Source organism: Chrysemys picta, chromosome 23, assembly GCF_011386835.1.
Source record: "Chrysemys picta bellii isolate R12L10 chromosome 23, ASM1138683v2, whole genome shotgun sequence".
NCBI lineage: Eukaryota > Metazoa > Chordata > Testudines > Emydidae > Chrysemys > Chrysemys picta.
Window position 1 is genome coordinate 8,837,018 of NC_088813.1, and position 27,146 is coordinate 8,864,163.

At 51.1% G+C, this 27,146-nt stretch overlaps 1 long non-coding RNA gene across 1 annotated transcript in view; it reads left to right on the plus strand.

Annotated features, from left to right (window-relative positions):
• The first annotated feature begins 454 nt into the window (after positions 1–454).
• LOC135977236 (uncharacterized) overlaps positions 455–27,146 on the plus strand; it is a 43,327-nt gene continuing 16,635 nt past the window's right edge. Inside the window, exon 1 of the long non-coding RNA XR_010594619.1 lies at positions 455–664. This is a non-coding gene — a long non-coding RNA (uncharacterized LOC135977236). The remainder of the gene's footprint in view (positions 665–27,146) is intronic.

Genomic DNA, 27,146 nt, shown 5'->3' on the forward strand with positions numbered 1-27,146 from the left:
CACTTGGACGTGAATTTCTGCTGAGAGCGATAGCAAAGGGCAGGATCAGATTTCAAATGGGGGTGGGTGGGAGGTGTCCTCATAGCTCAGCTCATTTCCCATCCACTCCCGCCCTTTGAGCTATTGCTTCACTCCTGGATAGAGGAATCTCAGAAGAGTCTGCAGTTGAGATAAACATCCAGGTATTTGCAATGTTCTTATTACAATGGTGTAAAAAGTGGGGGTGCCCATTGCACCAGACACTGTACATGCACATAGTGAGAGACACTCCCAGCCCCACGGAGCTCACTGTTTAAATAGACAAGGCAGTATAAGGCCCAGGGGGGCTCAAACCTGGCCCTACAGGGGTACCAAATAGCAAACAACACCACACTGCTATCCTGCTGTAGCTAGAACTAGCTTGTATGCCACTACCCATGACTTGCTGTGGACACAGCCCACAGGAAGTCCCACCTCAAGGGGTCTGACAGGCAGCAGCCTCCTGGCACCTGATTGGCTCTCTGCCCTATATAAACCCAAAGGGCCTTCTAGGAAGTGTCTAGCCCTTGCCATGTCTGTCCTTCAACTTTGCCTCTTGACCTGAAACCTGACTTGGATTCTGACTCTTGGCCTGGACCTTGGCCTGGAACTTGACTACCAACTCCTCTGCTGCTCCCAGCCTCAGGTTTGATCCTGCTCTGACCCTTGGTGCTGACTGCCCTTGTTGGGGCCCTGACAGGATTATTGTTTGGGGGTGCTGGCACCCTTAATCCAAGGGATGTCAATAGGTGCCGCAGTTGCTCAGGCATTCTATCAGGCTCTAAGCCCCAGGTCTTCAAAGGTACTTAAGTGCCCAATTCCCATTGAGTTAGGGGCCTAAATGCCTGTGAGGATCTGAACTTAAGTGACTTGCCCAAGGTCACCCAAGAAGCCTGTGGCAGAAGTGGGAACTGAATGTAGCTCTTCTTAATCTCAGGCCTGTAGGACTTGCAATCACAGGACAAGATTCTCTGGAGATTTGGCTCCTTATTGGGAGCATGGAACTCTCCTGAGAACAGACTTTTGTGGGTGATGGCTGCAATTTTCTGCCCCATGTGTCTTGATAACAGCCCCCCTTGCTGCTTTTTGGGGCTTCCAGCAAGAATCTGGAAAAGCAGAGACCTGGGGTAGGAAAACAAGAAATTCACAGGAAGAAAAAGCAAACCAAACTTGGCTGACTTCCAGCACAGCGTTAGCTTGAATGTTGGGTGGAGCAAGTCTTGGTGGAAGGTCTCCATTCAGTTCTGCCACTAGTCTGCTGCTTCACCCTGGCCGAGTCACTTCCCTGCTCTGTGCCTCAGTTTCCCCACCTGTAACATGAGGATCATGATCCTGGCCTCCCTTGTGAAGTGCCACACGCCAGCTGCCCTCCAGCAGATTCCTTGTGATTTACGGTGGGATTTGGGACCATGTCTGCAGTTGCCAGGTAACCACACTAAGACATGGCACCACTGCAGCCTAGGCATGCAGCACTACTGTTTTCCCACCTTTGGCCCTGGGATTAGGGATAGCTCAGTGATTTGAGCATTGGCCTGCTAAACCCAGGATTGTGAGTTCAATCCCTGAGGGGGGGCCACTTAGGGATCTGGGGCAAAAATCAGTACTTGGTCCTGCTAGTAAAGGCAGGCAGAGGGCTGGACTTGATGACCTTTTGAGGTCCCTTCCAGCTCTGAGATAGGTATATCTCCATAGTTTAAAAAAAAATATGTAGATGGGTCTGGGATCTGAACAGCCCCAGCCCAGAACTTTGGAGGTGCTTGAAACCCCAACCTGGCTCTGGGACCCAGTTGTGTAAAGGGCCCTTCTTTCTAGATTGAGCTGAATCCGGATTGAGCTGAATCTGGAATGTTTGAAATCTGGATCCAAATGAGAGAGCTTGCATCCATCTCTCCCCGTTGGGACCGATGCAACGCGGCTGGTCTGAGTCTTCCTTCAAGTGCAGTTGCAGCTCCCTCTGGAGGCCTAGAACCCAGGTCTGTGAGAGCAGAACTGAGCCTGATGATGTATTTCTAAGTGGAGATGGGTCCTTTGAACGCTTAAGAAGCCTTTACCTGGCTAAGCCTCAGTGAAGGATTTATTGCGAAGGCGTCACTTGAAATTCCAGGGGGGGAGGGATTATCATAAACAAGGCCATAACTGAGGCACACAACAGCTGCTCGGCTCTAGAGATGCCACAGATCTTGCAAACAAAGGAGCTGACAGCTGAGGGAATATAAGGAACAGCTGTGGAGATAAAGCAATAAGCAGAGAGTGATGAGTGTGAAAACACAGGGAGGGATGTCTTGGAAAGACAGGTTATAAATACACGCCAGTGAGCAGGCGAAGTATGCTCTTCGATGCCATGAGACTATGCAGAATCCTGGAACAAGTTAGAGGTGTGTGTGTGTGTGTGTGTGTGTGTGTGTGTGTGTGTGTGTGTTCCAAGGGCTGGACTATATGAGGCGGTGTCAGGGAGACAAGATAGTCCCCGAGCAAATCAAGGGGAATGAAACTCTGTGCCGATCAATTCCCCAGGGTAGAATGATGGTGGGAGCTGCCTGTCTGAGGAATGGGTGTGGTTGCAGGCACTCATCTTAGAGGTGTGAGTTGCTAATCTGCTGAGGGCCAAATCCTGCCATCGCTGACACCACCTGTACTCTCTCTGGCTTCCAGGATGCAGAGGGGTGAGGACCTGGGCAGAATGTATCGCTGAGATGGCCTGCTCCAGGGGTAGGGATCTGCTCTGCTAAGCAGCAAAGGGCTAGGCTCTTTAGAAAGAGAAGAGGTTGACAGGTATGCATGGGGATAGCCAGCCAGCATCTGGCCTATAATGCTGTCTGCCCCTCCAGTGGTCTGGGAATTCCTCTTGTTTGGGGGGTATTTCCCCAGTAGGCATAGGGCTGGGGCCAAATTCTCGCCTGTTTTATACCCTATGCAACCTCGCTGACCATGGCACGTACCTGAGTTCAGTAGCTCTGTATCCCCTTCCTCCTGTGGCCGGGGGAAGGGGGCACGGCCAGGGTGCGTCTGCATTCTGGCTAGTCTTAGCTGTTGGGAACTGCCCCTTGGGCTTCTCTCACCAAGTTCCCAGCAGGCTCCAGGCTGGATCAGGGACGTTCAAAGGACTGCATGTGTGCGTTCCCTCTGTGTGCTGCCCCGGCTCTGCGCAGATCGCTGGCGCAGCAGACCCCAAGAGACCCCCCAATGACCGCAGACTCCGATAAGGTACAAAGGCACCCGGCCAGGTTTATTGTCAAACGAAGCACAGTAATAGCTTCCCACAGACTCTACAGGACATACTATGAAGATGTGCCCCTGACAATGGACCGGCTCAGTCAGTGGCGGGACTCTCCACTGCCCCCAGGCCAGACAAAGACATCCACTCAGGGATGCATTCTTATACACTAGGACAAACCGGTTACGCATCATTGAATGCATTGAGGTACAGCCCCTCTACGCATTGGGGTGCTGCCTTTCTCCTGGTACAGGTTGGTTCGAACAAACCAGTCTATCCATCATATTGTCCTTTTGACCCTGTCTTTAGGCTGGGTCTGCCTGTTCCTGGTTATCTCTGGGGGATGTTTGTACCAGGCTGTTCTGGTGCCGTTCTGGTACACGTTCTTTTAGCAGCCTTCCTCTTGCCTCTGGCTCACAGCTTAACTTTGTTTTATGTTAGCAACGTCTTGACCATTAATTCAGGCCTCATACGGGGCCTCTGATACCAAGGTTTTATGTCTCCGGGCCTCATCTTACTACACCACACACTTTAAGTGGCCATGTAACAGACTAGCATCCTCTGTGGCTAGGGCACGGAATTGGACCTGACTCCCGCTCCCCAGTCGGATACATGGCACTTCATGAACGGGAAATAACACTAATGTTAGTAGCTTGGACAGGGCAACGGCTCTTGTTTTCTGAGTCTAGCACCTCCTCCTTGCTAAGAACTCTTCTCCCCTGGTTGCGGCGCTCAGCTCTCACTCAGAGCTGCTGCAGCGTGTCGCAAAGGAGATGCACACACTGTGCTCTCTCTCAGAGCAGCTTTCCTTTCCCTTCCCCATTCCGTGCCCCCCCCCCCCATTCTTGTTGCTGTTTCCCTTAACTTTAATTCAGAATGGGGTTTGCCTTTTGTGCCTGGACACGGAAGCAATAATGATTGGCTTAGGGTTCTGCCTGGAGTAGATTGAGTTTGAACGTACCTGAAACGCCAAGTGACATTCAAGGGAAGAGAGGGAGTGGATGTGGGTGACATTGCAACTGACACAGAAGCAAGTAGAAATCCCAGATGGGAACTATCAATCTGTGTCCCATCAGGACTTGGGTTCAGATTCACCGCTGGCAGAAACTTGTGCGGTGGTCTCATTTCGACCCCAGGCGATCCCAGCTGTTCCAGACTGATTGGGTCCAGCTTGGGCTGCATCTGGGCAAGAAAATAGGTCCCTTCTGGTCTGAGATCTGACCTGGAACTAAAAATAATCAGAGCTGGGCTCTGCCCTAAGAATTTGAATCTGGGAAATTTCACAGCGGTGGGTTGACAGATCACAACAAGAGGAGATGTGAGCTTTTTGTGAGCAGTATTAACTAAATGTCAGGGAGCTTGAGTAATAGTCTGAAAAGAGACTCAACCCTTGAAAGATCCCAAACTCCCTCTGCCACCTATTAAAATCGTCATAGACTCTGACTTTAAGGTCAGAAGGGACCATCATGATGTCGAGTCTGATCTGCACATCACAGGCCACAGCACCTCGCCCACCCACTCCTGTCATAGACCCCCAACCTCTGGCTGACGGAAGCCCTCAAATCATGGTTTAAAGACTTCAAGTTACAAGGGGTGTGAGATAAATCTCCCTTTGGCTTCCCCCTTCCTCCTGTGCAGGCGCCTTCTAAAACATTAACAGGAGATGAGATCTGTCTGGGTGAAATATGTTAATTCACTCCTAATGGAAGATGCCTAAACTGCATTGGCTGCCGGGATTCTTGGAAACACCGCATAACTGAAAGCAGGGGTATGTGAATTATCCTCGTTGTTACTATTTACTGATTTACGGAGCGCCTTTCACCCGTTCTGAGAGCCTTCCAGAAGGGCAAGCTGTCGTACTGAGGACAGTTCTCGATTCAATTGCTTTGTCTGCCATTTGATGCAGCCACCTCTGGGGTAGGGAGTAGCAGGTATTATACCAGTGCAACAATACCTACATCCACCCTGATTGAATTGGCCCTGTCAACACTGGTTCTGCACTTGCAAGGTACTCCCTCCTTCATGTGTCCATATATAATGCCTGCATCTGTAACTTTCACGCCATGCATCTGAAGAAGTGAGGTTTTTTTTACCCACGAAAGCTTATGCCCAAATAAATCTGTTAGTCTTTAAGGTGCCACCGGACTCCTGGTTGTTTCTGTGGATACAGACTAACCCGACTACCCCCTGATACAATACCTAGCAGTTTGGGATAGGAAGTAAACGGGATGCGCCCCACTGAAGCAGCACAGAGAATGTAGGGAGGTAGTGTGGATGGTAAGTATTTAAGATTCATCCTTCGTATTATGGCAGTCTAGAGATCCCAACCGAGATGGTCTCACTGTGCTAGGCATATACACCTAGTAGACCATCCCTGCCTGCAGAGTAAACCCTGGGTGGGAGGGGAAACAGAGGCACAGAGAGAAGTGAGTTGATCAAGTCTCACAGTGGGTCAGGAGCAGAGTCAGGATTCAGCATGAAAAGAGACATTGAAATAGCAGATCAGCGTCACTTGACCAGCTGTGAAGCATGGCAGTGGTGGTGGTTTTTATCTCCTCGAGAGGCTCCTCATTTGCAAGTAGAGTGTGTGATGGATACTGCACCGCATGCCGTAATCTTTGGGGGAACAGATATTAAGTTGATTAATGGCTTGGGTATCCTTGTGGACCAGGAATTATATGCAACTCAGGGGCTAGGGTGTCCCAGATCCACAGGATCGGAGCCCTGCCAGAGCCGCCACCCCGCCCCTGGCCAGGGGAGCTGCCAGCAGCAGCCCGGATGTGTGGCAAGGTGGCCAGACAGGTAAGGCACATCTGGCTCTGCCTCTCCTTGGGCACTGGTAGGAACAGGCACTGCACAGGCATTGCAGAGCCAAGCTTGCCGGGGACTCAGGAAAATGTCCCGTTTTCAGTTTAGGGAAATAGGGTGACCATGTATTTGGGGCCCTACAGGAAGGGCCCTGTAGTGGGGCGGCCTGGCTCCCAGGCGCCCCAGGAAGGGACGAGCCAGAACAGCTGCCAGAGTGGGCGGAGCCACCGCGGCCTGTCCCCGCCCCCCGGAAGTCAAGGGGCGGGACAGGAAGTATAAAGGCCAGGCCACAGCGCTCAGTAGCTAGCCGGCAGCTGGAGAGGACAGACGCTGGTACCCGAGCTCCCGCGGACCTGAGCCTGCCGAGAGCCCGGTACCCTGAGGAGGACTGGCCGAGCCTGCCGAGAGCCCGGTATCCTGAGTAGCGGTCTGAGCTTCCCCCCACCGAGGGCCCAGAGGGAGCGACAAACCCACCTGCTGCTCGGGGCCCGGAGGAGCCCATGATCTGCGACCCATCAGACGGAACTCAGGAGGAACAGGTACCCATGGAGGAGGAGATGGGAAGTGGCCCGGGGATAGCAGACCCCGAACCCATGTCAGTGTGTTGCGGTCAGGATCCCCACTGACTGCGCGGCAGACGGACTGCTGCGGATAGGGCCCCGGGCTGGAACACAGTGGAGTGGGTGGGCCTGTGTCCCCCCCCTGCCACCCCGCGCCGGGTGGCAGTCTCTCCTCCTCCTTGTCCAAGGGGCCTGGGCCTCTGACAGACTATTGGTTTGCTGCCCCGCCCTGACCCAGGGCCGGAGCTGCTAATTGTGTGCTCAGCCCCTGCATAAGGGTCTGAGCCCTGAACTGCTAATTGTGTGCTCAGCCCCTGCATAAGGGTCTGAGCTCTGAACTGCTAATTGTGTGCCTAGCCCCTACCCAAAGGTCGGGGCCCTAACTGTTATTCGCTTTGTAGCGGGGCGGCCTGGCTCCCAGGCGCCCCAGGAAGGGACGAGCCCCACCCCGGAACTACTACAGGCCCCAAATCTCACTGTCTCCATGCTGCAAAGATCTCCTTTGCCTCTGTTTGCGCCTTGTCCCAATATGTGCAGTTGTTCTTATTGATCATCCCCCTTCAAATCTTCGGTCTCCTCAGCATCTTCCCCCCCCCCCCCCCCCCGGCTTGTGCGTGACACCAACCCCGGAGGCACTGCTCCTTTTGTCTAAGCTACCGCTGGGAGGTGGGAATCGCAGCCCGGGTAGACAGACTTCTGCTAGAAATAGCAGTGTGGACGCTGCTTGGATGCCCCACCTGCGCTTCGATACAACGGGTCAGGTAGGCTTGGATGCGGGTGGTTAGCCCGAGCTGCACAATGGCCCCTATCATTTTTTTTTTTTTTTTTTTTTTTTTTTTTGCATGCTAGCCCCAGCTGAGCAGCTGCGGATACAAGAGCGCTCTTGGCTTCAGAGGTGACGTTCGGCTCTTCCCATGTTTGCAGACTCCCAGTCTGAGAGCAGAGGCTCTGCCTTACCCAGCTGCAGGCTTGATTAAGCCAGAGACGGGAAATGCTGCACTTGTCCTTTAGTCCCACTAATCAGCGCGCGAGTGCTCTCTTGAACTTTGAGGGAAGCGAGCACTTGAGTTATAATTTTTCATCTGTGCTCCAGGAACGCGGCCCTCAGCTAAAAGTGCTCTGGCTAATGCTGCCCCTGTCTACGCTTCATTAGCTTGAGTGAACCATCTCCATGGAGTGGCAAATAGACCCAAGGAGCCCGTATACTCTGCAACGAGCTCCACCTAAAATCTTTGGCAGCGAGTCCTGCTGTCTTCAGAGGTGATGCATCCGAATCAGTTGGGGGAGGGCATGTTTCACTGGGAACACACCTGGGTCTGCCCTTGTGTCATAGCTGTATTCTGGCAGCAGCTAGAGGCACCAACCAAGATCAGGCCCCGCATTGTGCTAGGTGCTGTACAGACACGTAGTAAGAGACAGTTTGTGCCCCAAAGAGCTCAACCTAGCTACCGGGAAGGTTCTTGTGACTCTCAATTGGACAAGGTGATTTATCCAGGGAAGCTCCACCCACTAACCTCTCTCTCAGGTAGACTGACACAACACTCAACCAATGACATGCTAGGTTGGAAGCCTTACATCATTTCAGTTTATGCAGGCATCCCTGGACGTAGCCAATGGCCACCCCCAGGTTATCCGTTGATACGGCACATCTCTGCCTCTAGAACTTCAGCCTGTGGATTTTTCTATTCCTGGACTGATGTAGGGTGCCTCAATTTATGGGTGCCCAATCTGAGACCCCTTAAAAGGATTTGCTTTTCAGGGAGCACCGAGCACTGTCTGAAAACTAGGCCCCTTCAAGGTGTCTCCACTCAGGCCCCCAAAAGGGAGGCAGCCAAAGTCCCTGGTCCCTCCTGAATAATCTTGGACCAAATTTTCAATTCTAACCTCAATGCTGCCATGGGCTCCTGGGGCAAGTTGCTGAATTTCCCTGCCTCAGTTTCCCCTTCTGTAAAATAGGGGTCTGCTTGGGCCTAGTTACTATCCCTATCTTTTAACCCTGATCCAGACCCAAGTCTGAGACCCTCCCCCACCCTGAGTCAGTGCCACCCACCACTCCCTGCCTATTGGGTTGGCGTGGCAACTGTGTGCCCCCCTCCTGCTGGCTGCTGTCCCCACTACAGTGTGTGTGCTGCAGAGTGAGGGGCTGGGCACTGCAGCATGTGCAGTGGCTGGCATGAGCAGACCACACAGCCACTCCTGTGCCAACCTCCCAGGCAGGAGGAGCCGACTCAAACCCAAGAGGGTCCAGGTGTTTTCTGACAAGACCTGAACCCAACCCTAGTGGCTGGGTTGTGGGGCTTGAATAGCAACACCGCCTCTCCGGGGAGCTGGGAGACTTAATTCTCATTTGTACGATACTTTGAGAGGCTGCGAGGAAAGATGCTTATGGCCTCTACCAGGATGGCGAACTCCCAGCCAGGGGCTGTAATGACTTTTGCAAGAGGAGGCAGCCAATGGAAGGATGAGTTGCCATCCGAAAAGGGCCCAGTAGCCTTGCAGGATGCCTGCTCTGTACAGCATAATCCAGTGCCCCCTGCAGGATTGTAAATGCAAAGCGGTCGGCAGGACAGGCAAGCAACCCTCTGGGACAGCCCATCCCTCGCCCAGGGCCCAGCATGTCACAGCTCAGTCATGCAACCCATCCTGGGATGAAAAATGAGCAGGCGTGTGTGTGTCCTGAACCAGACTGAGTAGCAGGAAGAAGAGCCTCACAGTTCATTTATACGTCAGTAGGCCTCATTTGCTCCTGACGGGGGTTGGCTGTGCCGTCTACGGCCTGTGGAGCTGGGCTGGGGAGCTGCTGATCGGTGTGTATCCTTCCTCCTGACTTCCGTGTTGGAGAACTCTCCAACTCTCTGCTGTTCATCTCCTGTATGTCATAAGGCTCCTTTGGTCTGGCTTTCCTCCCTGGTGCCTAAAGTGATGCTCTGTCAAAGAGACAGAGCTGCGTTCTCTACCCTTCTTCTGCCTCTCCTCTCTGCCTGGAGGCTGTTACCCTCCAGCAGGGTTAACACTGACCACCTGGGGTTAGTGGCCAACTGGCTACAGCCATGGACCAGGACCTGATTGTGTGCCAGGTGCTGTATTGGTCTGTGGGGTCCCCTCCTCCTGGGTGGGCTGTTGTCCTCTGTTGGCAGTGTTTTAGAGAACCAGGCATGGGGACGCAGGAGACCTGGGGTCTATTCCCAGCTCTGTCACTTGTGTTGTATGAGCTGGGGAAGGTCACTGGTCTATTGGGACTGTGAGCACTTTGGGGCAGGAACTGGCCTTTCCTAGGCATATGTACAGTGCCTAGCACTCTCTCAGCCGTGGCCTCGAGGTGCACCTGTGATGCAAATAATAATAATAACTTCCTAGTGGGACAGATGTGAGGAGCACAAAATCCACCTCAACAATTCGCAACTTCAGCTGAGTGGCCAAGGATTAAATGGCACCGAACTTCCCCTCACAAGAGGCTCTGGGGCATGTTGGCACAGCATTGCAGGGGGAGCGGGCACAGGCGCTGCCCAGGCTGTGAAAATGGAGGCACAGACCCCTTTGGAAATCTCAGACCGGTTGAAAAGCACAGCTCTAGCGGTTGTACAGACACCCAACAAAGGGATGGTCCCTTCCCCAATGAACTTCCAATCCAAGTAGATGGAGATATGTGAAGACTTTATTTTCAGTGGAAGGCTTGCACCTAATCTCCCCCCACAACCACGTATTGTCTGGCAGCACTGAAGCAGCACCACCGTGCAGATTGCATTACACAGCATCCCAAACAGATGCTGTATTTTCTGGGTGTCTCCCGGCTGGAGTTTGCCTGTCCGGTTGCAGATGGGGCCTGAGAAGTGGCTGGACTGTGTGTTTTATGCGTGTGAGATCTTCCCACAGTTGAACCTATCCTGCTTTTTTCTGAGATTGGTGTTTGTGGCTTGTGAATCTCCCTAGTCTGGAAGGGGACAGGCTGTGCAATGACCTTCATTTCACCTTCACCAAGGTTTTGGGGAGAGAATACAAAGGTGGTCCTTGAACTAGATGGAAGTCGTTCTGCCTAAGTAAGGGCTGTAGGCTCTGGCCTTGGAAATACCATATAGATGACAATATAATCCTCTAAGGACTAGCTGGGATAAGGCCGTGGGGCCGGATGCGCTGCATCCGAGGGTGCTAAAGGAGTTGGCAGATGTGATTGCAGAGCCATTGGCCATTATCTTTGAAAACTCATGGTGATCGGGGGAGGTCCCGGATGACTGGAAAAAGGCTAATGTAGCGCCCATCTTTAAAAAAGGGAAGAAGGAGGATCCGGGGAACTACAGGCCAGTCAGCCTCACCTCAGTCCCTGGAAAAATCATGGAGCAGGTCCTCAAGGAATCTATTCTGAAGCCTGTAGAGGAGAGGAAAGTGATCAGGAACAGTCAACATGGATTCACCAAGGGCAAGTCATGCCTGACCAACCTGATAGCCAGTTCTCGTCATAGAAGGCACTGTGGATGAGGGAAAAGCAGTGGACGTGTTATTCCTTGACTTTAGCAAAGCTTTTGATATGGTCTCCCACAGTATTCTTGCCAGCAAGTTAAAGAAGTATGGGTTGGATGAATGGACTATAAGTTGGATAGAAAGCTGGCTAGATCATCAGGCTCAATGGGTAGTGATCTATGGCTCCATGTCTAATTGGCAGCCGGTATCAAGTGCCCCAAGGGTAGGTACTGGGGCCGGTTTTGTTCAATATCTTCATTAATGATCTGGAGGATGGCGTGGATTGCACCCTCAGCAAGTTTGCAGATGACACTAAACTGGGAGGAGTGGTAGATATGCTGGAGGGTAGGGATAGGATACAGAGGGACTTAGACAAATTAGAGGATTGGGCCAAAAAAAACCTGAGGAGGTTCAACAACGACAAGTGCAGAGTCCTGCACTTAAGACGGAAGAATCCCATTCACTGGTCCAGACTAGGGACCGAAAGGCTAGTCAGCAGTTCTGCAGAAAAGGACCTAGGGGTTACAGTGGACAAGAAGCTGGATATGAGTCAACAGTGTGCCCTTGTTGCCAAGAAGGATAATGGCATTTTGGCCTGTATAAGTAGGGGCATTGCCAGCAGATCGAAGGACGTGATCATTCCCCGCTATTCGACATTGGTGAAGCCTCACCTAGAGTACTATGCCCAGTTTTGGGCCCCACACTACAAGAAGGATATGAAAAAATTGGAAAGAGTCCAGCAGAGGGCAACAAAAATGATTAGGGGGTTGGAGCACATGACTTATGAGGAGAGGCTGAGGGAACTGGGATTGTCTCTTCTACAGAAGAGAAGAATGAGGGGGGATTTGATAACAGCCTTCAACTACCTGAAGGGGGGTTCCAAAGAGGATGGATCTAGACTGTTCTCAGTGGCACCAGATGCCAGAACAAGGAGTAATGGTCTCAAGTTGCAGTGGGGGAGGTCTAGGTTGGATATTAGGAAAAACTTTTTCACTAGGAGGGTGGTGAAGCACTGGAATGGGTTACCTAGGGAGGTGGTGGAATCTCCTTCCTTAAAGGTTTTTAAGGCCTGGCTTGACAAAGCCCTGGCTGGGATGAGTGAGTTGGTGTTGGCCCTGCTTTGAGCAGGGGGTTGGACTAGATATCTCCTGAGGTCCTTTCCAACCCTGATATTCTATGAAGGCACCTCTCACTGGGGTTGCTGGTTCTAATCTTCCCTAGGCCTGTAGTGCTGGGAAGCCTTTGCCTTGTGAAACGAAAGCTCCATCGTAAGTGTCATTAGCTGCTCCTCCTCTTGGAGACATCTCGGCAGAGAAACCCTGGTTTGACTGGTTCTGGAGAGAGCCCTTTCAAGGGGATCAGTGTTGAGGCAGGGCCGTGTGGGGAAAGCTTGCCCCCTGCTGCCTCCTGGCCCGTAGATAATCAGAGGCATCTGGTCTTTGGGGCTGTCAGCCTGGCATCTCCCAGCAGCTCTGAATTTTAAAATAAGAAGCGTTATCTCATTGGCAGAAGGTGAGAGGGCACAAAGCCAGGCTGAGCTGTGTTGCCCATAACACCTCTCATGAGACCAGTCTCTTACAACTGTTGCCACTTGTGATCTATCTCTCAGCCTGAGGGAAGCTGGTATAATTAGAGAATGAGCCTTAATTAATGCACTGAATTCTTTGAGGGGGGAGGAGGAGATATGCTTTAATTTCACTGTGCATTTCAGCAAAAGCATGGCTCCTTTTCAATCTGCTGAGGCAAGAATCGGGAAAGGGAGGTTGGGACACTACACCCCATATTCTTCATAGAGATCTGCTTATGATAGGACTATGACACAACTAAGATGTGTTTTATGCAAGATTGGTCATGTGAGATCACTGGCAAGGTTGTGATTTACTGAATGAGTCTTCTATTTGTATGCATTTATCATTTTTGTATCTAAAGTTAGGAATGTGGACTATGCATCTGTACTACAAAAGTGTCGGCACCTGGGGAATGCCCACCAGACCAAATGCCATCAGTTTGGCTGGCTGGGAACAAGTCAATTGACCATTAGTGAAGAACAATAGGTCTTTTCAGAGTAGCAGCCCTGTTAGTCTGTATCCGCAAAAAGAACAGGAGTACTTGTGGCACCTTGGAGACTAACAAATTTATTAGAGCATAAGCTTTCATGGACTATACATCTTTGAAGATGCTAATCTCCCACCTTCCTGGCATGCTACAAACCACCTTTAACTCATGGCTGCTTTGACACTGCAGGGTCATGTGATCATGTCACCTGGTACAGGACTCCATGATAGAATACCGGTATTTTTCCATGGGGGGAACCACACTGGAAAACAAAGGGTTCCTGTCATATGTAAAACCTATTAAGGCATTAAGTGAGATAATAAGGGTTCTTTGTTCACTGAATCCCTGCCCAGGATGGCTGCTGTGAACATTTAAGAAACAGCTGGGAGGGGAGAAGGACTGAACTCAGACTGGAAAAGGTGCCTGGCCTGTGAAAGAAATACCTGGCATTTTAAACTGCTCTAGGATGACCAGACAGCAAATGTGAAAAATCGGGACGTGGGTGGGGGGTAATAGGAGCCTATATAAGAGACCCAAAAATTGGGACTGTCCCTATAAAATCGGGACATCTGGTCACCCTGAGCTGTTCTTGCTTGCAGCTTGCCTTCAAGAACCTCTGCAATTTGTTTTAAGCAATGTTTAGAGTGAGAAATTACTAAAGAAACTGGTTACAAGCAGTATCTAAGCTTATATTGCGTTTTTGTTTTATTTCTGAGTCAGAGCAAAGCAGATGTTTGTTATCCCTGACAAGATCTTAAGTGACTCTCTTTTGTAGCTAATAAACTAGTTCTGGTTTTCTCTAAAACCAGTTTGTGGAATTCATAACTGGGGGGCAAAAAGCTGTGCATTTCTTCCTCCGCAGCGAGGGAGGGAGTGAATTTCATGGGCTTACACTGTCCAGTGTATCTGTGCAGCGCAAGACAGTACAGTTTTGAGTTTACACTCCAGAGGGGGTAGGCACTGGAGTGCTGGGCCATTCCTTAGCTAAAGCCTTCCCCTACAGTGTCTGTGTCCAGGGCCGGCTCTAGGATTTTTGCCGCCCCAAGCAGAAACAATTTTGGCCGCCCCCCGCCCCCATTTTTTTTCTTGCTCCGCTCCTTCCCCAAATCCTCAGCCCTGCCTCCTCCCCCCAGGCTCTCAAGCCTGGGAGGGAGGGGGAGCAGTGGCGTGCGAATCAGCTGTTTCGCACGCTGTGGTGCACAAGCGGCAGCAGCGGAGGTGAGCTAGGGCGGCCGGGGCACACTTTTAGGGGCGACATTCTGGCGCCGGCCATGCCGCCCCTAAAAATGTGCCGCCCCAAGCACCAGCTTGTTTTGCTGGTGCCTAGAGCCAGCCCTGTCTGTGTCTTTCTGCAGCTGGGTCTGGCCCTCGCTGGGTGTGCTGGAGGCAGCTTGAGGGCCTGGTTCAGCAGGTCAGTGTAAGGGACGGAGCCCAGGCTGGTGGAACAGGTGGGCTCAGTGGTACCCCTAGTACATCAGGTGAGATGCCCATCAGCGGTGAGATGCACATAGAAAGGCAAGATGCTTACAACAGTGTAGTGTTTTCACCACGTATAACGACAGCTGCGTCAGCTAGGGGAAAGCTGCGTCAAGTGGCTGAGGCTGTGGACTAAAACTCAAGTGAAAAGGATTTGATTCTCAGCACCTGCAAAACAGGGCATCATGCGACTTATTCTCCTTGTCTTGCCTTTCCAGGGCTGTCTAGATGAACAGGTAATGTGTGACAAGCCCGGTTGTAAATCTCCAGTGCACTAAGTATCCAAATGGACCCTGCTCCTAAATGCCTAGTGTGCATGGAGCTACTCCCATTTCAAATGGAATCGGTGCCCAAGGGAGCTTTTAATGTGCACTGCAGGGTCTGTGCGGCCAGTTAGTGCGAGGTAGATTTACACCCTGGCTTGCCATGCATCCGCTGTGTATCTAGACATGCCCTCTGCCTTAAAGCTCTTTAAGACAGGGACAGTCTCTTATGTACAGCGCCTAGCACAATGAGCTCAGTTGGGGCCCCTAGTTCTGACCGAGGGTAATGCACTTCGTGAATCCAGCTGGGTTCTCACCTGTAGTTCCACAGTCCCTGACTCACCAGTCAATCCCAGCAGGACTTTGCGGTACAGAGATGATGTTGGGTTCAAGACCGTTTCAGCAGCTCGCTGGCTCCAGCGATTGGATAGGGGTCTGTCAGCAGGAACTTCCCCAGAGTCACACTGGCTTTGCTTTAGTGGGTCTCTCTTCCCATTTGGCTCTTCCTGCAGCCATCACGCCTTGGGCAAGTTAAGCAGGGCTGAGCCTACTCAGTACATGGCTGGGACCCCCTCGGGACCTGCAAGACCCAGCACGGTAGCTGGTGCTGATGACTCAATACATGACGTTCTTCCCATCCTTACACAGAGTGGTACAAAGAAGCGACGATCCAGACAGAGTCTGGCCTTGGGGACTCTGACTTGTGCTGGTCACATCAGCCAGACGAGAGAGTGCGGTTCCTTTCCTGGTACATGGCCCATTCTCATGCTGACTTTCTTTGGAGGGGGGAGGAAATATTAGATTCTGCGCACACGGAACTCCTTGCCAAAAGATACTGTCAAGGAACCAAAAACCATGGGCCCCTCACAGGGGTGAGGAGACTATGTGGAATTGTTGCAGCAAGGTTTAAAAAGACTCCAAGAGTTTTAGAAGGACTCTCAACCCTCCTGCTTCCAGGCAGAAGTTGAATTCCAACTATCATCACTTGGAAGGATCTTTCTCGGTGGGTAGGTGGTTATTCCATAGCTGCCAAATATTGTGCACCTTCCTCGGAAGCAGCTGGGGCTGGCCACTGTTGGAGATGAGCTACTGCACTAGATAGCCAGAACGGGCACAGACAGACTTCAGGAGGGTTGGGTTTCATTCATGGCTTTGCCACTGAGCTGCTGTGGGACCTCAGCTGTGTCCCCTCGCTCCCTTTGTCAGCCTCTTCTGTGCCAACAGTAAGCTCTTTGGGGCAGCAACTGAGTCTGGCCATATGTTGGTTCAGCATCTTCCTTAAAGAGGCTCAGATCTTCGATGGCACCTCTGTTACCAGAACACACGTAATACTTGCCCCAGTCATCCCCGATGGCCTAGAGCAGGGATCGGCAACCTTTCAGAAGGGGTGTGCCAAGTCTTCATTTATTCACTCTGATTTAAGGTTTCGCATGCCAGTCATACATGTTAACGTTTTTAGAAGGTCTTTCTATAGTGTATAACTAAATGATTGTATGTAAAATAAATAAGGTTTTTAAAATGTTTAAGGAGCTTCATTTAAAATTAAATTAAAATGTAGAGTCCCCCAGACCGGTGGCAAGGACCACTGAGTGCCACTGAAAATCACTCGAGTGCCGCCTTCGGCACATGTGCCATAGGTTGCCTACCCCTGGCCTAGAGGAATATTCCTACCTTTAGATGTTGGTGGTCAGAGTTTCAAAGCCGGCAGCAGTTTTAGGAGCCAGAGCATGGGACCGTTAACTGCTGTGTTCTCCATCACTGGCATTTTGTAAATCAAGAATGATTGAACTAGACCAGATTTTAGGAAAACAAACTGGAATTAATTCTGGGCAGTCCTGTGGCCTGAGTTGTACAGGAAGTCAGACCAGATGTTCAGAATCGTCCTTTCTGGTCTTGCGATCTATGAATCCCCTGCTCAGACCCAGCATGGCCACTTCTAGATTTATATATAGCTAGGTAAATGATGCGATCACACAAACAAACATGTATGCGGAATGGCTGGATCGCTCTTCAAAGCAACAAGCATTGCCGAATCCGTAAATAAAAATGCACCAGCACAAAAAACCTTCCTAGACATCTTTGATCACAGCTACCATAAAAAAATCCGCCTGCAGCACTGGGATTCCCCCCCAGTTAAAAATTGATCATTGGCTCCACTCCATCCTTTTGACATTTAAATCGAAAAGGATACATGCTTCGCAGGCTGATTGCTTGGAAACCTTTATGTGGAGCCCCATTAACGACTTTTGGAGCCAAAATGGAGGTGAATCTGTGTTTCATCATGACAAGTGTGCATGCTTGAATCGAAGTCTGGGACGTTCCGTCTTTTCGTAATATGTCTGTTAGGTGCACCTTTCTTCCCACTCCCCAAAAATATGGCCAGCTGTATAGCCAGTACTCAGCAATGGAAGGATGGGTCTGTTGCTGCAGATGCCGCCTTTTGGATAGGATACGAAGGTTTGGTCTCAGGGCAATTCCTACAAGTGTCAGCCCAGAGGTGCTGCTGACCGTCTCGGCCAGCTGAACTCAGTGGGAGCTGTGGGCACTCGACACTTCTGAAAATCAGGCTCCCAATGTCTAAGCCAAAGCCTAGGGATATTCTGCCTGCCCTAAGTATAGTGACAGGTTTCAGAGTAGCAGCCGTGTTCGTCTGTATCCGCAAAAAGAACAGGAGTTCTTGTGGCGCCTTAGAGACTAACACATTTATTTGAGCATAAGCTTTCATGGGCTACAGCCCACTTCATCAGATGCATAGAATGGAACATATAGTAAGGCTAGCATGCATGCATACATAGAACATGAAAAGGTGGAAGCTGCCCTACCAACTCTAAGAGGCTAATTAATTAAGATGAGCTATTATCAGCAGGAGAAAAAAACTTTTGTAGTGATAATCAAGATGGCCCATTCTGATAGATCCTGGCACCTTCTTGTCAACTGTCTGGAACGGGCCATCTTTTCATGTTCTCTGTGTGTGTGTGTGTGTGTGTGTGTGTGTGTCTTCTTACTATATGTTCCAGTCTATGCATCTGATGAAGTGGGCTGTAGCCCATGAAAGCTTATGCTCAAATAAATGTTAGTCTCTAAGGTGCCACAAGTCCTCCTGTTCTTTTTGCCCGTCCTAAGTATTCTCTGCTTCTTGCCTTAAGCTCTTGTGTGGGGTTGCTGCATGTTGTTAAACATCCATCCCGCTCTGCCCCAGGTGTGGCTGCATTTCAGTGGCAGGTGGGTGAAGCAATTCCGGTGAAAAGTTAGTGTGTAAAATACTTTGGGATCCTTCTGGATGAGAGGAATGTAGGATAGTGCCATTCAGCCTGCTTCCATAGGGAGAACACAGCACTTGAGCTTGACCGTTAAGGGGGATGGGTGCGATTTCGGGAAGTGGTGGGAATGGATTCTCAGTTGTACCAAGGTGCTTTTGATGATTCTGGTAGCATTAAAGTGCCTTAGAAGGGGTAGAAATGACCCTCTGAGGTTACCTCCTGCTGGCTGTACACTGGACCTGCTCCCATTCCCCAGCATGGAGGGTGTGGCTGGAGTGTGCACTGTACGTTGGCTATTCTCCACTTCCAGCAGGGTCCTGGAAAGCAAAACAAAGTTAGAGCAGCAACAAGGCTGCTCTAACTTACCCCAATGATCAGGAAGGCTCATACATGGCCCCATAATACAGGATGTGCCAAAAAGGCTTAGAACCATCTTAATCCCTTTCTTCCATTCCTGCCGGAAGCACGGGAACAGCGGACGTGGGAGTCGGCCCTTGAATTAATGCACCAGTTCACTCCGCTCTTAGGCGAGTCCCTGAATTCTTCAGCTCTAAGCTGCACAGGGGAAGGAGGCCAGACCTTAAAAGCGAAACATCCAAAATGCACAAAAGCAAAAGGTCGCCGAGATACAAAACTCCCATTAGGAAGAAGACGTGAGGTGCAGGATTGATTTGCCGCGAGTAATTAACCAGCCCCAAACTGTCTCCTTGCTGTAATTAGGTGTGAATGTTATGGAAAGTCCTACAGCCTCAGCAGAGCTGCTCACTGAATTCACGGTACAGGTGCATAGCGATGGGCTCAGAGTCACATTCCCAGCCTTCTTCCCCCAAACTTTAGCTAAGCTGAGAGTGAAACCCAACACTCCTCCCCCCGCCCCAGAGCTGTGTCGCTCCATTAGACAATCCGCAGCCACCTCTGCTTTTTGCCCATCTCCAGCTATATAGCTGGCCCTGGGTCCTCGCCAGATGAAAAGCACAGAGCCTGGTAAGGGGCGATTGCAGAGCAAATGTGGGGGCTCTCTCTTTTGCAGGGGGCACTTTCACGTCCCCTCTTTCTCCCCAGCTCTGCTTCACTAAGGGTAACATGCTCGTGATGTGTGTAATGCATCCCCCTTTGCAGACGGTCCACCGAGAAGCACCACCGGGTACTGCTAAAAGGGCGTAGGCCCGGCTCCTCAATGCTATTAACGTGCCTAACTCCCACTACTCACAATGGGAGTTAGGTGCCTAAATACCTTTGGAGGACCTGGGCCTTAGTCCTGCAGCAGGAAAGGTCTGTGACTTGGGGCTGACGGGCGAGTTCAAGCGTTGTTAGCGAACACCAGGTAGCTCAGTATAGGGTGTGCATGGTCAGGTATCCATCGGTCCTTTGCCAGCATCTCTCAACGGGCTTCAAAGTGCTCCCGGCCTCTCTGCTTCGACACCGGGCTGCCCTTCTCCCCAGCCTTGGCAAAATTCCTCTCCAGCTTCAGCAGTTTCCGTGGCAACTCAATTCCCCTTGCCCACTCGGTTGCTGCCTCTTGTCTTTCTGACGGTCCTGGGGAAGGAAAGCCAGGGGAAATGAGCATCAACCGCCAGGCCAGGCCTGGGAGGACAGTAGGGGGGATTTATTTATTTGCCTGCCTCTCACTTCCTCCTGTAAGGCAGAGAGGATGAGCCAGCCCTGAGGCTTGGTTCCTGGGCCTGTTGAAACACTCCCATGTCTATTGCAAAGCAAGTGAATTCCTGGGGAACAGTGACTGGCTGCATGGTTTGGGTCACCCTGTGCAACTAGCTGAACTTTCTGTACCTTTCAATTGTGTCCCCCAGCCCCCTAAAAACTGAGCAAATTGAATTGTGGTGAAAGGTACCAAACTATCAGCGCTGGAGAATCTACCAACGACCAAACTGGACCTCCCTGGACTGCACCAACCAATATCCCTTCGCCCTGAGCCAGAAAACAACTCCTAAAGCGGATGTCTACACTTACACTGGTGCAGCTGTTCCGCTGGAGTGCTTCAGTGTAGAGCAGCGGTTCTCAAACTGGGGGTTGGGGCCCTATTTGAATGGGGTCGCCAGGCCTGGCTTAGACTTGCTGGGGTCCAGGGATGACGCCTGAGCCCCACGGCCAAACCTGAAGCCTGAGGGCTTCAGCACTGGGCATCAGGGGTTAGGTTGCAGGCAGTGGTGGCTCCAGGCACCAGCGCTCCAAGCATATGTGGGGGCGGCAAGCCGCGGGGGGTGGCTTGCCGGTCCCTGTGAGGGCGGCAGTCAGGCAGCCTTCGGCAGCATGCCTGTGGGAGGTCCGCCAGTCCCACGGATTTGGTGGCGGGTACGCCGAAGCTGAGGGACCGGGGACCTCCTGCAGGCGAGCCACCGAAGGCCGCCTGCCTGCCGTGCTTGGGGCGGCAAAAAAAGCTAGTCGCCCCTGGTTGCAGGCCCCCTGGCTGGGGCTCAAGCCCTCAGGCTTTGGCTTTGGGCTCCCCACCCAGCACAGTGGGGCTCGGGCAGGCTCAGGCTTGGGTCCCCCCTCCTGGGGTCATGTTGTAATTTTTTGTTGTGGCGGTGCAATAAAGTTTGAGATCCCCTGGTGTAGAGGCTGACTGCCGTGACGAGAGGGGTCCAAATCTGCCGCATTCCTAGCTGTTCCAGTCCTGGTTGTGTTCAAAGCAAAGATCAGCGCACCGATTAGGGGTGTGGTGGAAACGACAGAAAACATCAGCCACGTTGGACGTTCCAGGCATGTATTTTTTTTTCAGTTCGATTTTAAACAAAAGCCAAAAAGTGTTTTTGCGACAAATAAATGTTCAAGCTGGATGCTTTATTGTTAAATTAGTTTAACCCCTTTATGCTTCCAAAACACCCCATGGCCTACACGTGACAGATTCTCACACACGCACGCTGAGTCCTTTAATGTGACACATTTTCTGTTACTACGACAGTACTAAAAAACGGCACCTGGTGTTAAAAACTGAATCTGCACCTGAGAGTATCAGAGTAGCAGCCATGTTAGTCTGTATCCGCAAAAAGAACAGGCGTACTTGTGGCACCTTGGAGACGAACACATTTATTAGAGCATAAGCTTTCGTGGACTACGAAGAAGTGGGCTGTAGAGTTTATGCTCTAATAAATTTTGTTAGTCTCTAAGGTGCCACAAGTACTCCTGTTTTCACCTGAGTATTGTTTCCTTGTGTGACACTCTCTGCAGCTGTTTGAGCCCCTCCTTGCATCTAGTGCAGAGAAGAATAGACACAGTTTGCGTTAAATACTCATTAACTGTGCTACTGGCTGGGTGATGTGGAGAAATCAAGGCCATCGCCTACACGGTGCTGTTTTTCAAAGCCTAAAGAGGCCAGGAGCCGGGCTATACAGCCCTTTATTATCATACTGTACCTTACTCACCAAGCTGCAGTCATTCTAAATTTGACTGGAGCCTTGCCATGTGGATGAAATACCCAGGTATAAATTTCATGATCTGGTATTCATAGCCTCATGATTATTATTTTATTATTATTATTTTTTTAAAATCCTCCCTAAATTGACCATTACATTTTATCATGGTCCTTAACTCCGACGCTGAAATAACACATTCACGGAAATGATTATCCTCCGTGGGAGAGTTGTTTTAGGGACTTGTCAGGTATGGTTGGTAAACTTCAACTCAGGGTATTTCAGGATTTTGGCCTCAAGGTTCATCCTGTAGAGTCGCTTTCCAGAAGCTTCTTATCTTGCCATACCCAAGCTGGGATTTATTTAATAGAGAACTGAAGCTTCAGCCACTGCTCTGGGAACAAGGGTGCTCAGACACCGTGGTGATAGATGCTTTAGAGGCACCGATGTGGTGTTTATATTGCAGGAGTGCTTAGAGGCCCCTGTGATGAAGTGGGAATGTTCTTAATGTTTTGTCTGAATAGTGTGTGTGTGTGTGTATGTGTGTGTGTGCCTCAGTTTCCCCTATGTGTCTACTGAAGTATCTAGATGGTGGGATAAGGGTGTGAGATCATTGCTGAGTCCCCTAGAGGGCAGGTGTGACTGCCGGCTGGCCGCCTGGGCACAGACAATGGCTGACACTCTGTATCCTGGCAATTGATGTCCGGAGTCCATTCTCTCCAAGAGTCAGCTGGAGGTGTTGGAGAACAAAGCGAGAGCTGGAGGCCAGTTGATCTCTTTGCCCGGGAAAGAGACAAAGGACGGATGAGGGGCGACTGGGCATGAGTGGGGGTGGGCAGCGCAGAAAGCGAGTCAGTCTCCTGATTTGGGACTCGGGGGGGGGGGGGGGGGGAGAGAGCCCAGGACTCTGGATGCCCCCAAGACGGACTTTGAGTGTCCCTACTTTCTGAGCTAGCAAGATCTGTCCTACACGGTGTCGCTGACGATTAATAAGCCCTTCTGTTCTATGTTGCTGGCTGAGAGTCACTGCTGACTGCAAAGTTGGGGTGTAGGGCCCTTTGGGGACAGCACAGGTGCTGGAATTAGAGGCACAGGGCGTGCTGCAGCACCCCCTGGCTTGAAGTGGTTTCCATGATATACAGGGGTTACAGCTTGGTTCAATGGCTCTCGGCACCCCCACTATACAAATAGTTGCAGCCCCCCTGCCCCAGGTGTCCCATTCAGGCAGACTTACTGCAGGGAGCTAGGGTGACCAGATGTCCCGATTTTATAGGGACAGTCCCAATAGTTGGGGCTTTTTTTAATATGGACTCCTATTACCCCCACACCCTGTCCTGATTTTTCACACTTGCTGTCTGGTCACCCTATGAGGAGCTCACAGTGTAAACGGGTGTTGAACGCTCCAAGGAGGCTTGCCCTAAGGAGAGTGTGCCCTGAGGGGTTGTCACACTGCAAGAGGGTCCTGTCTGAACTCCATTCCAGTGGGGCACTGAGCCTGTATGCTCCATGACAGCTGCAACCAGGATCAGGACCCTGTTGTGGCAGGAGAGGGACAGCTGTTGCAGTGTAGACACACCCAAGCTAGCTTTAATTTAACTAGTTGGAGTAGCAACTGCAGTGAAGCTGCAGGAGCATGGACTCCAAGTGGGTTGAGCCACCCAAGTAAGTAGCGGGTGGGCTTGTATCGCCTGCACTGCTGAGCTGTCGATGCCTGGGTTAGCTAGATTAAAGTAGACGTACCTGAGCAATCTCACACCCAGCACAACTGCAATGTAGACATGGACCGTGCCTGCTCCGAAGAGCTGACCAGCTAAATAGAGAAGACAGGTAGGAGGTTAAACAGAGGCTCACAAAAGGAAAGTGACATACCCAAGGCTGCACAGCAGGTCAGTGGCAGAGCCAGGAGTAGCACACAACTCGTCCAGTCCAGTGCTTTAGGCACTAGACTGATTCTAGAATGGAAAGATTCATGCTTGATGTGATAGTGCACGAGGGGCTCTGTCCCATGCTGATGGCAGTCAATGGGAATCTCTGCTGACTTCAGTGAGTCTTGGATCGGGCACTAAATGTTGTGTGCATGTGCCCAGGAGAACTGCCTACATTGGCTGGTTATAGCATGGTGAGTGAAAGGCAGGGGCAGCCAGAGAGCTGGGAACCGAAATCTGAAGGGAAGGGGGGTGGTCAGGAGGGTCAGGTGGCCTTGGAGATGAGAACACCCTCCCAAGACTCATCCAAGGGATGAAGGTGCCCATCAGCCCAAAGACAAAAGGCTGACCCCAGCTCCCAAATCTGAGTGGATGATGGACACTGGAAACAGGTGGGTTCAAAATGCCAAAGAACGCTGGGATCTATTTCCGGGAGGAAAGGCGGTAGATAAATGCAAGGCAATGTTAACTGTAGGCCAGATACAGCAATTGGAACTCCTGCCAACCACTTCTAGAGGGATATCCTCTCCAGGTCTGGATCCACCCCCAACTTCCCTCCCCACTGTTTGGTTTTCCGAGTATTTCATTCAGTGCTGTACCCTGAAGGACTCAGTGGGTCAGAGCTTGAGAACCTCTACATGCTTACTTGACATTGTAAGCACTTTGGAGCAGGAGCCATCTTTTTGTTCTGTGCTGCCTGAACAGGCCAGTGGGCTCCTGGCCCATGACTGGCGTTCCTAGGCTCTACTACAATAATGATTGTTTGTCCTAATTATTAGGAGTCTTTTTCATCCCCTGAGGAAGCCGACCCTTTCCTGTGACTGTGGGAGAAACGTTCAGCAAATTAAAGAGGCTAATAAATTAACGGAGAAGTGTGGAGTTCAAACAAAGGTCTGTATCCACAAAGGGACTTGGGCTCCTCATGCCCATTGATTTCAGTGGCAGTTAGGAGCCTAAATATTTTGATTTGGGGGGAGGGATAGCTCAGTGGTTTGAGCATTGGCCTGCTGAACCCAGGGTTGTGAGTTCAATCCTTGAGGGGGCCACTTGGGGATCTGGGGCAAAATCAGTACTTGGTCCTGCTAGTGAAGGCAGGGGGCTGGACTCGATGACCTTTCGGGGTCCCTTCCAGTTCTATGAGATAGGTATATCTCTATATATTTAAAAGTGTGTGTGTGTGTGTATATATATATATTGTGCCAAAGTGCGTTTCCCAGATCTTACTGGGTGACACGCACTCCTGTGCAGAGGGCCAGCAAAAGACCAAGGGACCATTTAGAGGAGCTCTCAAAAATAATCCTGGAGTGAGATTTAAGTGATGCATAGAACTGGTGATGAGTTGGGGTAATAGCACAGAGTAAATTTCACCTACTCTGTATGGATTCAACTATGGCTGAATTTAATGGGTCAGATTCTTCTGTTACTTCAAATGCATCAGTGTATCTCCTCTGAAGTCCGAGGAGTCACTCTGGATTTAAATCCGCCTCAGTGGGAGCAGAAGTTTGTCCCATGCGTTGTATGAAAGCAAAAGTGTAATGATTACCAAGGCTGATGTATATTTCGCTGGGCACCTGTTTAAACGAATGTCTGGTGTGTGTGATGCTAGAGCACGTAAACACCACACACCTGATCCTGACACGGTGTAAGTCAGCGAAGTACCATTGATGCCAAGGGAGATGTGTTGATTTACACCAGCGGAAGATCTGGCTTGTAAGGTAGTTGTCACCCGTGGCGGTGGCTTGTTTAAAGTTCGCCCGTCGCTCAGCTTTGACAGTGAAACGAGGCCGGTCAGTTTCACCTTTTCATCCTGATTCCCTGTTCACTGACACCAGTGTAAATCCGAAATGATCCCATTGAAGTCAATGGGCCCAATTCTAATGTCGCACTATTTTTGACACCGGTGTAACGCCATTGACTTCAGTGACTCCTGACTTACATTTCTATAAGAGCCTAACCCTGCTCCCATCTAAGTTAGTCGCAAAACTCCGATGGTGCAGCCCCAAGAGAGGGGAAAAATCAGACAATTATGGAGTTAAAAATTCGTTTAAAGAAAGAGGAGAATTGGGCTCACTGGGCCAGCTCCTCAGCTGATATAAAGCAGTGTACAGCATGGGTTTCAGTGGGGCTATCCTAACTTACACCAACCGAGGATCTGGCCCCGCAAGAATTTGCTTGGGATAGTTGGTCTCTGAGAGTTTGGTTCTCGTAGGCAGTAAGGGTAAGTGCTTTTGCTAGCTTGGCTCAGCATCGCTTCGGTAGCTGTTGGCTCACCTCTCGCTGCTGAGTTTTGCAAGGCTGGCAAATCGGCTAGACCCACGGGGGTTCGCTGCAGTGGGCATCTCTGAAGCTCTGGTGCATTCAGTGGAACGGTTTGCACATAGGACAAACTAATGGCTGTAATGAGATGGAGACTTTCCAGAGAGAGGAGGGGGAAGGATAATGAGAGCATTCACTGTTACCTTAGGGAGGGTCAGAGACATATGATCCTCTCTAACGTACATGCCCTGCTGCTGTCAGGGTACTCGCTCAGTTTCTCTGACCAGTGTGGCTAGGGACCCCTGATATTTTTCTAGATAATATAATCAGTTGCTGTAAATCCGTGTAGCTGCCTTGGCTTCAGTGGAGCGATGTCCATCTACAGCAGCTGAGGATTCGGCTTAAAAAATATGATTGTGCCCTGAAACAGCCACTGGGAGCTGCGGGGGGCCGTGCCTGTGGACGGTCAAGGTGAACAAAACATCTTGTGGCCCGCCAGCGGATTACCCTGATGGGCTGCGTGCCGAAGGTTGCCGACCCCGGCTCTAGTGGCTGGGCGTGAGCAAAGATAGGCGCCTACTACTGTTACTAGCTAATGGAGTTACTCCTTTAGCATGAATTCTAGAGGGCTGTGTTGTGGGGCTGAAGTTCCTGGGGTTCAATCCCTGCTGACACCCCATAGCGGTGGTTGTTACACTACCAAACACCATGTTTAAGCCTGTGAGTGTGCAAGGATGCTGATGTCATGTATGCACACTTCTGTGGGCCAGGATCCTACAGCCAGGGGTCCAGGCTCAGACCAGAGTCCTGGTACCACCTCAGCTCAGAGGCCTGACAAAGTGCTTGCTGGAGCCATTCAATAGAGATCTGTCCCTTTGTACCTCCCACTCTTTCAGCAACTCCGTTCCCTCTAATGAGCACTAATAAGTATGCAAAGGCCTTTTCCACTCTGCGAATAACTAATACATTTCCCTTGAAGTACTCATTAAAGTGCAGATGAATGTACAGAGAGAGGTCAGGAAAGGTCCCAGGCACCCACTCTGGTGACTAACAGACACATTAGCTAAATGCAGTGCATGGAACTTGCAGCTGTTATGTCTTCTGTGCTCCATCTTTCAACGTAGACATAGGCGCCGACTCCGTGGGGGATCAGGGACTCGAACACCCATGGAGGAAAAATAGGGGGTGCTTAGTACCCATGGGGCTGGCTGGGGCGGCTGCTGTGACAGCCATGGGGCTGCCCATCAATCAGCTGTTCAGCGGCATGAACCAATCAGCTGTTGAGTGGGGCTGCCCTGCCACTCACTCCTCTCTGCCCCCTCCTCCGCTCACTGCCCTTAAGGCAGGAGGGGGCAGAAAGGAGTGAGCAACAGTGGGTGTGGGGTGCTCAGGGGAGGGCAGGGCTGGCACCAGCAAAACAAGCAGGTGCTTGGGGCGGCATTCTGGCGCCGGCCATCATAGGCGCCAACTTCGGGGCATGGGGAAAAA